Below are 13,058 nucleotides of genomic sequence, written 5' to 3' on the forward strand. Positions count from 1 at the left end.
AAATGGCTATAATAAAGTTTCAAGGATAGCTCTTTATTTAGCCGACCAATAAGGTTTCAAACAAAGTGGAGGGCACTAACAAGGAACACACAGGGGATGGGTGCTGAGGGGGCAACTAATTGCCAACCACCAGCCTATCATATAGGGCACACAAGAGTTTCGCTACTAAGCATCAAATGTAAAAACAAAGGCCATCACCATGGAAATGGAAAACTGTTACATTTCTAATGTCATGCCCATTTCATAGTTAAAATGGAGAGATAGGAAGTGCTGGTACACTGCCCATATCAATGTATTTGATTGTTGACTTTAATACATGAAGGATGTTGGTAGAGACTAACCTTGCTCTGTTTCTGAAGATTTTGCTTTTGCTTTTCTAGGCTAAAAAGTAAACTTTGAAGATGATTAAGAAAAATACATAGACGTATGAAATGAGGCTTGTTAATTCTGCATCTCTTCCCGGAAAGTGTATACTCTTATGTCTTGATTATCCTCAGGCGATCACTAGGGAAAGGGGGTGAGGGATAATAAATAACTACATTTAAATTTAAACAGCTCAATTGGGCCACAGATTTCAATCTCATTTACCATGTTGCCACAGGTAGAAAAGTCTGGTTTAATTTCAGGTTTTCCCTTCACTTCTGTTGATATCTGTCTTCTGGTTCTATCTTGCTGTTGTAGGTGTTGGCTGCACTCAGCTCGGTTGTCCTTGCCGGGGGTGGGGGTGGGGGTCTCATGTCCTTGCTCTCAAATGGCAACTGGGGCTGGAGTCATCTGAACACTCACTGAGCTGAACATGTCCAAGATGGCTCATCACGTGGCTGGCCGTTGATCTCAGCTTGGCTTCTGGCATGGTCTCTCCATGTGGCATGGGCTTCTCCTAGTCTGGTGGTTGGGTTCTGAAGCTGAAAGTCCCAGGAGATCAAGGCAGCTACTGCAAGGCTTCTTCTGACTTAGCCTTAGAAGTACAGCAGTATTAACCTTCCATTGGTTATGCAGGATGGCCCAGACAAGGTGAGGCAGGAGGCATGGTCCACTGGGGACCATCTTTGGAACAAGCTACCACAGTCTCCTTCCTTTCCTCCCCTTGGGGATTCAAGGGCCATCGTAAGCCAGTCAGAAGGAGAAGAAAAGGGTGAAAATACTGCTCCACGTAGCAGGTAATGGAGCCAGGATGCTAAAACTTACTCCTCTAGTACCCTTAGAGTATCCTTTTCATGGCATTTTGAAACATGACAATGGTGGTCCTAGGTTTCTGAGCAAAAATAAGTACTAACTTAAAAAAAATTCTTTTTAACAGAGTTGTAAACAAAACACAAAACATACAACAACCCTAAGCTCAAATCAAAACCAACCCTGAGCTTTGCTGTGCAATTTCTATTCTTGATGTGTGACCCTCTCCTCATGTATTAGAGGCCAAGCAGAGAATACTCTATCCCCAGATCAGTAAGATCAGAGTCGATTTTACTGACAGCACTGTCTTTGTGCCCAGACTGCGCAGACACAGTTAACCACATCTGGCACCGTAAGACATTCTCTTTACGTCTTTGGTGGTTTTTCATCTTTGCTGCCTTTTCATGTGAATGAACAGCATACTAGAGCAAGTTTTAAGAATCTTTAAGGATCTTCAGAGATTCCTGTCTTGCTGAGACACAGGAAGGCCATAATTAGCAAACAGACGAAGAATGAAGAGGTGGAAAAGAGGGAGGGTATCTTTGCTGCTATAAGCTACTAGCTTTCACCATTCTCCGCCTTGGCCTGTGTCGCTGCCGCTACCTGGAACACCCCTCCTCCCCCTTGTCTGCCTGGCTGACTCCTACTCACCCCCAGATGCAGCCCAGCTGGTGGCTTCTGCATGAAGGCACCTCCACTCCCTGGACACAGCACTCCATAGCCACGATCCCCGGGCCTGCCACCCTGTCTCTCTGTATAGTCCACTCCCTCACTGGACTGTGGCTTCTTAAGGGAAGGGACCACCTTGTGGGCCGGTGCCACCAGCCAAGCAACGCATCGTGTTCAGAGGCTCAGAAATGTGTGAGTTTATAGTCAGCTACACCAACATATGGGTTTTTTAATGGTAATTGGCAGCAGCTGTGGTAAGGGTGGCTTATACCTTTCCCTGACCAAAATAAAACAAAACAAACATTAAAACCAACTGGACCATATAGACTTCTCCGACGTTAGTAACCTGAAAGAGTTGTGCTGCCGCTCATTTCACCGCTTACCTGGCTGTCTTCTCCAGAGGCTCCCCTATCCTCGTGGTCGGGTGGTCTGGTTCAGGACCCCTGTCCCAAATCCCTCTGGTGCCTCAAACGGGCACCACACAATTGGACAGTTATATACGACGTAATGCTGGCTGTCACTTTACCTGCATGTGTCTGGCCGGAATCTTCCTGTTCCTTACTTCTTCTCTGTCGCCTGAAGATGGTTAAGTCGTTTGTATATGCAGCAGGCCCTCGCTGGAGTTGCTGCTCACCGCCTAGCAGCGGTGCAGTGTGCGGGTATTCGCGAAGCACCAACGCTCTTCACACCTCCATGGGGTAGGAACGTAGTGGGAATTGGTTCTTGGGAAGGTATGGGGCTGGGGGACACTGGTTGAGGGACATGGTTTTTCTCCAAGCTTAAAGAGGACACGCTGTCAGAGTTCAGGCCAAAGTTGTCTCACAGATATATTTTGATTGACCTGTGCAGAGTTTTTAGAAACAGTTGAGATAGTTTGCAACATTTAATGGTCCAGAAACTACATAAGAATACAGAGTTTTAGCTTATCTTAAGAATTTGGAAGATTTGGTATAATTGGGCCTCAATTCCCCATTAGCACTAATTGGTTTGGACTAACTGGTGACTGTTCTGTTCAGACAGAAGATGAGCTTCCCTTCCCTTGTCCCCTATAAAATCGCACCCCCACACTCTCCTTTCATTTGTGTTACCTTCTTGCTTCTTAGGTAAATTGTTCTAGAAAATGCCTCTTTTCTGTGCTGTTGGACTTCTAAATGCGTAGAGCCCTAGTACACACAGGGCTGCCAAAGAAAAACCTTATATTCAAGCAGTTCATATGTGGACTTCTTTCTCATTGTACACACTTGAGAAGATATAGACCTCTGTGCATCCCTCAGAATCACGTGTTTTTTCATCTGTTGGCTTATTTGCCAATGTTCATAACCACTCCCTGTTTATTGAGCACTTCATATATACTAGTAACCGCTCTGAGCATGTATTAACTCATGAATCCCACAACACCCCTGCCTGTGAGATCCCAGCTGTTATTACCCCCATCTTACAGATCTTCCTTCTGTCCTCATGTTTTTTGGATGAGAAGCTGAGACCTTTAAGGACCAGGTTCACACAGTGAGGAGGTGGTCTCGCCAGGCTCTGAACTCAGGCCTGGGCGAAGGCAGTTATACACCTTTAAGGATGATTTCTGGGACAGTAATATCATTTTCTTTACGTGACTGCTTTGTGGACATTTAAATGAGCTCTCAGATATAGATACCTAGTTTTGGGGAAGGATGTTCCTGTTGCTTATCCGCCGGGCTAGTTCATGACACCAAAAGAAGAACATATAGATGACTCCGCTGTTCTGTCCTGAAGAAAGTTCCACTGGTGGTGGGGGCGAGGGGAGGTCCTGCTAAAGGATTCAGTATAATTGGCTCTCAGAAGCCACTATCTTTTTTTTTTTTTTTTTTGCATGAATATAAAGGAGGATTTTGTGGTGAAATATGTGTAGAGTAGCAGATTTAGTTATATCTTTAGTCCTGATCATGTCCTTGAATTTTGTCTCTGCACCCACCTACTTGTAGTGCAGAGTCCCCAAATGCTCACAACCCTAATTCTTTTTTTTAAATTTTTTATTGTTATGTTAATCACCATACATTACATCATTAGTTTTGGATGTCGTGTTCCATGATTCATTGTCTGTGCATAACACCCAGTGCTCCACGCAGAACGTGCCCTCTTTAATACCCATCACCAGGCTAACCCATCCCCCCACCCTCCTCCCCTCTAGAACCCTCAGTTTGTTTTTCAGAGTCCATCATCTCTCATGGTTCGTCTCCCCCTCTGACATACTCCCCTTTTCTTCCTCTCCTGTTATCGTCTTCTTTTCCTTTTTTCTTAAAATATATTGCATTATTTGTTTCAGAAGTACAGGTCTGTGATTCAACAGTCTTGCACAATTCACAGCGCTCACCGTAGCACATACCCTCCCCAGTGTCTATCACCCCGCCACCCCCTCCCTCCCCCCCCCCCACCACTCCAGCAACCCTCAGTTGGTTTCCTGAGATTAAGAATTCCTCATAGCAGTGAGGTCATGTGATACCTGTCTTTCTCTGATTGACTGACTTCACTCAGCATAACACCCTCCAGTTCCAGCCACGCCGCTCACGACCCTAGTTCTTGATTGTTCTTCCCTTGCTCCTTTCTCTTGTCCTCCTCCCCCCCTTCATTTCTCTTTCCCCTCCCTTTTGTATCCCTATCGAGATCTTTGAGTGCAAATGCTACAGAGAAAAATAGGGTAGTTTCTTCTCTCAGAAGATTAAGTTTAGTGGAGGTAGGTAGACATGTAAAAAAAAAACCGCTTTTTGAAAACTTCACATTACAGTGCACATCCGTGTTCATCAATCATTTGCTCAAATAGACACACAGAACAAATGATTCCTAATGAGAGCAGAACTGTAATGAAATGGGTCCTCTTGTACATTATTAGTATTAAAAAATATTTTAGCATTAAGGAAGTAATACGAGTTTTACATTATCTAATGTATAAATCAAACTGTTGTGATCTTCAAATATGTTTGCACTTAAAGCACATTAGTCCGTCGAGTTATAGGCATATTTTAATATCCCATCCATGAGAAAGTTCCCTGAGGAGGAAAGGGGACCCCCCAAGGAACACATGAGGGATGACTTTTTCAGGGAGTCCTGGACCAAGGCGAGACGTTCAGGGTGTCCGTGGACAATCAGTGTTCCTACAGGATAGATTGTCCACAGGTGGTGCTGCAGACAGCAGGGAGACAAACAGTGGGAAGACTGAGTGAGGAGGGGTGTAAGCAAGAGCAGACAGAATGAGTTGCTTGGAAGATGGCTGAGATGCAAATAGGTACTTATGCGCAAGAAACATCTATATTTTTGTCAAAAACAATCTGACAGTATATCTCTAAAGCCATCCCAGTGCCCATTTCTTTTGAGCCAGTAATGCAATTTCCGGGAATCTCATTTTAGGAAATATTTCAGAATATGGAAAAATCCATATGCATGGAAATTATTCGTTTTAGTTCTATTTATAATAGCCAAAAATGGGGATGCTCTGCATGTCCCTCAGGAGAGGCATGCTTAAGTAAATTAAAAACATTTCCTTGGTGGAATGTTACACAGCAATTCAGTGACGATCTTTGAAGACTGTGAAGTAATTTGAAAAATGCTCAGATAATTGAAAAATACAGCAACCATTGCACACTTGAAACTATGTATTTATTATGTGAACCAAAACCATGTAAACATGCCTGGGGGGCAGAAAGATGGGCAGGAAATACAGCTGAATATTTATGGTGTGTTGGATGTGAGAGTATGGATGCAAAATGATGCTTATTATACTCTGGCTGCTTATATGATGGATTTGTAATCTCCTTAACTATGAAAATGACATAAATTTAAACATTTAACAATAGCGCTGTGGTTAAGTACATGATAGATGCAGACACGGGAGCCTCAGCGTGTTATGTGAGCAGAGTTAATGGACATTTTTTCTGGAAGATAATGTGATAGTTGAGTCAGTGAGGTGTATGGCTTGAACCAAGGGCCCCGGAGATGAACACAAAAGGGCTGCAGAGGTGGGCAAGGGACAGACAGTGACAGTCCCGCTGAGTTGGCATTGTGGGCTTTGACGCGGTTATTTGTATCCTGCACATCTGAACCCCATCCTGTCACAGCTGGTGTGCCAAGGGAAATACTGATTTTTTTTTTTCTTTCTTTGGAGGCCCTTTCTTTCAGTTGATTAAGGTTTAGTAGGTTTGGGGTTGCTCTCCTTGGGAGCTGCTGATCCCTAGAGAAAGGCTGGGCCAGATGTATTAAGACAGCTCTGCCATTGGTCTGGTGAGGACCCTCCCCTCTTCCCTTTGACTCTGGCTAGGATTAATTGTCACTGGACTCATTACCTTTTCTGGAAGTGATGGCAGCGATAATCATTGTAGCAGTCCCAGGTACCTCTGTTGAGCACTTAGAGTGTCAGATGTTAGCGTAAGCACTCCCAAGCTTGAAGAGGAAACATTTATTACTCTCCCCATTTTATAGATGAATGCACGGAGGCTTAGAGAGGTTAAATAATTTACTCAAGATTATACAACCAAGTCGGTGGCAGAAACACCATTAACTTTTAAAAACTTGTTTATTATTTAAAAAATAATTTCGTTGGCTGAAAGCTGGCCATCTAGTGTCAGTCCCTCAATCACTATATTCTCCTCCTGAAAGTTTACTTGTTCATGAAGTCACGCGGTCGAGGAAGCCCTCAGCCAAAATCTCAGTGGGGATTTGACAATGGAACAGAATAGTTAAAATTGGAAATGTTCTAGAAAATCCAGACTACAAGATTGCCATTAAGTTTCAGAAGAAGAACCAAAGATCTGGCTTGCTGCTCAGAGTTGCACGCTATGTACAAAATATCTTTAGAATTTGATAGTGCCATGATTTAAGACCCAGAAAATCACCCATTTTTAGCACCTGTACAGTCTCACTTGTGTCTCCGTAAATGAGGCCCCCTCACAGAGGCATCCCAGCTGTCCCGGCACTGTCCTTGACCTCTAGGAATCATCTTTAAACACATCTCCAAACTGCAGTATGAGGTTATGTGAGTGTCAAATGGTGGCATGTGCTGTGTTTAAGTAGGACTTGGGAAGAAAAGCAAAAACCTTAACACTTTGACGTGATTTTTAAACTAATGGTTTTCCTGTCTTATTTATGCAACTAAATACGTTTTGTGCCATTTTAGTCAAGTTCTTAAAAACACAGGAGGAAAGCAACACCTTTTCATGGTATCTCCCTTTTCCCCAGCAGCAGCCGTCATCAAGCTAACTTTCAGCTCCTTTTTGCTTTCTTGAATTTATATATTTCTGTATATACAACAATTTAGGGAAAGACATAATAGTAGAAAACAACTTTTCCCTTAAGTAAAAACTTACAGAAGATCATAATTACACTATGCCCTTCAAGGAAAGAACATCAAATTGTGCGTTTTTTTCTTAGATTGAATGAATAGGCCTGGGTGTATTTACATAGCAGACACAGGGTTCTTTTTTTTTAAAGATTTTATTTATTTATTTGACAGAGAGACACAGCGAGAGCAGGAACACAAGCAGGGGGAGTGGGAGAGGGAGAAGCAGGGTGGATGGGAGAGGGAGAAGCAGGCTTCCCGCTGAGCAGGGGGCCCGATGCGGGGCTCGATCCCAGGACCCTGAGATCATGACCTGAGCCGAAGGCAGACGCTTAACGACTGAGCCACCCAGGCACCCCAGACACAGGGTTCTTAAGAATGTGCTAGAAGCATGCAAGACCACTTGAAGCCTAGACTCAGAAATGGTACATCATCACTTCCACCACCTTCCACTGGTCAAAGTAAGTCATTAAGACCAGTCAGTTCAAAAGTGTAGAAACAGATTCTATCTATGAATGAGAGAGTAGGGCCTTTTTCATAATCTACCAAAGAAATGACTTTGCCATAGATTATTAATAGAGATAAATGAGTTAATGTAAATATAGTGCTCAGAAGAGTGCTATTTTGTAGTAATTGCTATTTTGTTGTTTTTGTCATTGTTATTATTTCTAGATGCTTCCTCCAGGAGCTTCTTGAATGTCCTTTAATCTTACTTTTGTTTAGTTTTTTCAAATGATGTGGGAGGAACAGCATTGACTTTGTGGGCCTTGAAAATGCTATTTATGGGCAGATGTCCTCTGCCATCCAAAACAAAGGTATGTGAGGTGGGAGAGATGTTTCTTTGGCCTCTCAGAGTCAGAGGCTGCTCTGGATGGTGCTGTTGGGGATTCCCAGGTATCCTGTGTTTTCGTGCTTTTTCCTTCTGTCAAAATTAATGCCCATACTTTATTTTTACTGTTGCAGTGTTTACTAAATATGAGAGATATTTCCCTTTAAAGGAAAGCAGTCTTGTGAATATAGGGGTGGTATTCCATTTTTATTTTAATGTTACTTAACTATGTGCAAACATAAAGCCATGTATAAACTACTAATATGCTTGCTTATAACCTTTATGCATCTATAAAGCAAAAAATTGAAAATCAAATTTTAACAGAACAGACTTAAAAATTAAAGACAAGAAAAAATTCAGAATTTCAAACTAACAGCATTAACCTAATATGACAGATGATGTTATTTTTACTGAAATGACATCCTGACTCAAAACTACCATGGCCTTTGACGCCTTCATTTTCCCACAGTTTTCTCTGTTAACGATGACTATAAACCCTTCTATTTCACAGTGCGCTGTGACATTATTCATGCTTTGTTTGGTATGAAAGCACTGTTTAGACATCATTTCCACCTCTGTCCACTTCTCTGTGGCCTACAGTAATTAGCGTGGCACTATGTGGTGTCGACTTGATTATAAACACAAATATGAACACTGACGCCCCTGGCACTGCTGGATTATAAGGTGGTTATATAACTCAGTGCCTTTTAAATTTTAATGTGCAGATGAATCACCTGAGGATCTTGGTAAAATGCAGACTGGGGTGGGGCCCAAGATTCTGCATTTCCAACACATTTTCAGGTTTATGCTCATGCTGTTGGCCCAGGAACCACTCTGAGTACGAGAATCTGATTATGCTTCTAGGAATATTTTTTAGATTATTATTTAAACAAAATACATAAACATTTGTCAGTAGAAAATTCACATGTCCATGGATATGTTCGTGGTCCCCAGCCGAAGAATAACTGTACTACCCAAAGGCAGCTAGGTTACTAGAGTGTTATGTGGGCCCTGCAGGAATCAGATCCTGACACTAGGTATGAAGCTGAATGCACTGAATGTCAGGCATCAGCCAGTAATATACAAGGAATGAGGATTGTATGAAGCCCTCTCTGGACATTCCAGATATGACTCATAGATGACTCTTCTATCAGTGAGACAGGCCAGCTGTGGTTTTGCCTCTAATAAATCAAATCTCTCTTTTTACCCAAGCAAAAACGTTTTGTACCTTAGATCACCACTCACATTTTTCCTGATCTTAGAGTTAAAAATGTCGTAGAGCTTCCTTTTTCAATTTTAAATGTCTTGAGGGCAAGGATTATGTTCTGTTCATTTTTGTACTTTCATGCAGCAGCATATAAACAGTTGTAGAATTGAATTTATTAGCTAGATAAATCTTGTGAGTGCCCTTTCCTGTTTGCATAACTATGGCTTGATTTTCTTAAAATTCTAGGAATTTTGCTCTCTTTTATATTTCAGATCACTTACTACTTTATTTACTACTTCTGCTTTTCTTTTTTCTTTCTAGGAAATATTCCCCAAACTTAAATGACTGAAGCTCAGTCTCTGCTATTTGAACTCATGACCAATTATTTTTTTTGATTCATGGCTCTGGAGTGCATTTTGCTTTTTATTTTGGTCTGAGGGTAAATGTTGAGAAGATAAGAAATAGCTTGTAGATATTTAATTGATAATTTGTGTGATCAGGATTGATCTTTTTTAAGTAGTCCCACGGCAGTCTTCTGGAGAGAAGTCTGTAAGATGCAGTGGAGTGGATTTGCCTTTAATAAGAAAGCTCAAGATTGTAGAGAGATACTGAGGTGTTGGCTTTGTGCATAAAATATCTTTCCTACATTGAAAAAACAAAACAGTGCCCATCCTTATCAATAAATCTCTGAAACAAATAATACATTATATGTTTAAAAAAAAAAAGGAAGAAGATAGCAGGAGGGGAAGAATGAAGGGGGGAAATCGGAGGGGGAGACGAACCACGACAGACGATGGACTCTGAGAAACAAACTGAGGGTTCTAGAGGGGAGGGGGGTGGGGGGATGGGCTAGCCCAGTGATGGGTATTAAGGAGGGCACGTTCTGCGTGGAGCACTGGGTGTTGTATGCAAACAATGAATCATGGAACACTATGTCAAAAACTAATGATGTATGGTGATTAACATGACATCATAATAAAAATAAATAAATAAAATAAACCATTATAAGTTATCTTTGACCTGGGTTCCAAGTACGTTCCAGTGTCTTTGTGGATTGGGAAACTCTCAGATAATGACTAGGAGAGAAAGATCCAGAGGTTACAGAGGGATATCTGGCAAACGTATGAATACGTTGGATAGCACATCATTGAGTAAAGAGGGACCAGGCATATAACATATAAGTGGTAAGGCAATCTTCCCATGGTTTGATATGATTTTTTTCCCCTAGTTCTGTTTGTCAGTCTGCCTATCTTTCCACCCACCCACTGAGCCCACCTGCCCCTCCATCTGTCCATCCACCCATCTATCCATCCATCCATCCATCCATCCATTTAACATTTTTATTGAAAAATAAGACACAGACTCAAAAAAAAAAAAAAAACAGACAAATTAAGGATAGCTTCCTGCAAAGATTCCTGAGGTGTGGTCCCCAGATTAGCAGCACCAGCATTGTCTTAGAACTTGCTAGAAATACACGTTTGAGCTTCTGTGTAGACTTTTAAATCATAAACTGTGGAGGTGGGGACTCTGTTTTAACAGACCCTTCAAAGGATTCCCAGGCATGCTGGAGTTTAAGAACCTCTAGCTTAGTGAACTATGGTAAGGTGGACATTTTTGTAACTACCACCCAGGTCAAGAACTAGAACTTTGCCAGTCAAGTCAGAAACCCCACCTATGTCCCTCTTCCCAACCACAGCTCCTTCCTCCTTCTGAAGAATCCACTATCTTGAGTTTCACAGTAATTGCTTCCTTGTCTCTTTATAGTTTTATTACTGAATCATACATCCCCAGATACTATAGTTTAGTCTTTCCTGTTTGTGGTAACTTTTTGTCTCTCTATCTATTGCCCCCTCCCCAGCGTTGCTTTCTTTTTCATGCAATGTACCTGTTAAAGAACCTGGATGTTTCTCTTCCGGGGACGGCATCCATAGACATTCAGAATTGTCCAGGATTTGACCTACCATCGTAGGCTGTCCTATAATACAGCCTCTAACAAAACTAGGCTGTTCCGAATCCCTGGTAATAGAATCGTTTACCTTTATACCAAGAAGGTTGGGAAAGCACCAAAATCTGCATGTGGCGTGTGCCCAGGCTGACTTCGAGGAGTTCGTGCTGAGACCTAAAGTCCTTATGAGGTTGTCCAAAACGAGAAAACATGTCAGCAGGGCCTATGGTGGTTCCATGTGTGCTAAGCGTGTTCGTGACAGGATCACGTGTGCTTTCCTTATCGAGGAGCAGAAAATTGTTGTGAAAGTGTTGAAGGCCCAAGCACAGAGTCAGAAAGCTCAATAAAAAAATGAAGCTTTTTTGAGTAAAAAAAAAAAAAACAAAAACCTAGATGTTTGACTTGTTGAACTCCCCAGAGTGCAGATTTTGCGATTGCATCCTCATGGTGCTGTTCCATGTGATCCTCTACAGTTCCTGCCTATTGGCAGCTGGATATGGGGGCTTTATCAAAGCCAGGCTTGATCCTTTTGCCAAGACTATAGGTGGTATTGGGTTCTTTCATCAGGAGGCACAGGATCTCTAGTTTTACGGGTTTTTTTATGTTATCAAGCATAGTTGTTCAATACCTGGATCTGTTGGGAGGCGTATAATGGCAATATTCTGTCATTTCATTTTCACTTTTACTTATTAGCTGGAATAGTTTTTGTAGAATAAAGGTTTATCAGTATATGGCTCCCCAGTGATAGAGTCATACATGAAAAGCAGATCAAATGCTCAGCTTTCCTTTTATTTACCTAGTTTTCAAGATGGTGAATTGTTTCCCTGTCATGTTCAGAAAATGACCAATTTTTTTTTTTTAAATGTCCTTATGAGCTACTAGACTTAAACATACTGGAAGGCTATCAAATACTGGCAAACCTTACCCTTCTTAAAGCTCAAACTGTCCTATCCTTTGGCCAATGGGAGCTTCTTTGGCTTGCCTCTTGATTCCTCTTGGTCTGACTCCAGTTCTCTGACTTCTTCCTTCTTTGTTCCATGCTCATCTGGTACATTGCTTACCCTCGACCAGTAATCAGCCATTTCTCCACGAAACCTCCCTTTTAATGGGAAAATGATAAATAAAACCATAAACTAGGCACTCATGGCTACTGGCTTTGTCTTTTTCCCTGCATCTTTTCCGTTGATGGAGCTAGGAAATATTTTTATCTACATGTCTTTTTCTACCTACATATAGATATAGTGGCTTTATATATATTATAATCAAATATGTATTTAAATATAAATAAAGTTAAAATACTTCACAAATTTATCCTAATGTTTACAATTTAGGACTACAGAGTTTTTCTTCTCTATGGCATCTATATCTCCTTTCTTCCTAAGGAATCTACTAGAGAATGAGTTTCAGACAACCAAGAGACTAGAGAACCACTGACATAGAGATGGTGGTAAGCATTAAATATATAAAACTAAGAGTTCACATTAAGTGAGGGGTAAATGAGAGAAAGTATAGCATGTAAATAACTATTATCTGATAACACAGATTTGGTGTAACCATAAAGTTACACCAGGGAAAATTGAACTAACATGCACACAAAAAATTTTAAAGTCTTTTTAGTGATCACAATTGGTGGTGGTAATAAGAATAGTGTGAGTATAATGTGGAATAAAGCAAATGAGTAATTATGAAATATTCGAATCTAGTATCCTCTGTGCCGTTGAGAACCAAGATTCTTAAGGTGGAAGAAAGGAGATATAGATATCCAGTTTTAATGGACATGAAATGCTTGGCTTTTATTTTCTTTCCTTGAGTACCTCGATGTGTTCCTCAGTTGTCTTCTGGCATAAAACATTGCTGTACATTCTGATAATCCGGTATTCTTTCTCTTGTAAGTCACATTCTCTTTTTGCCTAGAACCCCAGAGGTTGTTTTC

At 41.3% G+C, this 13,058-nt stretch overlaps 1 protein-coding gene and 1 pseudogene across 17 annotated transcripts in view; both read left to right on the plus strand.

The window, feature by feature from the left end:
* RGS6 (regulator of G protein signaling 6) overlaps positions 1 to 13,058 on the plus strand; it is a 647,729-nt gene that overhangs the window by 160,692 nt on the left and 473,979 nt on the right. The window lies entirely within an intron of this gene.
* LOC112822657 (large ribosomal subunit protein eL34-like) lies at positions 1,001 to 11,513 on the plus strand (annotated as a pseudogene).

The sequence above is a fragment of the Callorhinus ursinus genome, unplaced genomic scaffold (assembly GCF_003265705.2).
Source record: "Callorhinus ursinus isolate GAN/ISIS: 27379988/994484 unplaced genomic scaffold, GSC_fseal_2.0 scaffold8, whole genome shotgun sequence".
Taxonomy (NCBI): domain Eukaryota; kingdom Metazoa; phylum Chordata; class Mammalia; order Carnivora; family Otariidae; genus Callorhinus; species Callorhinus ursinus.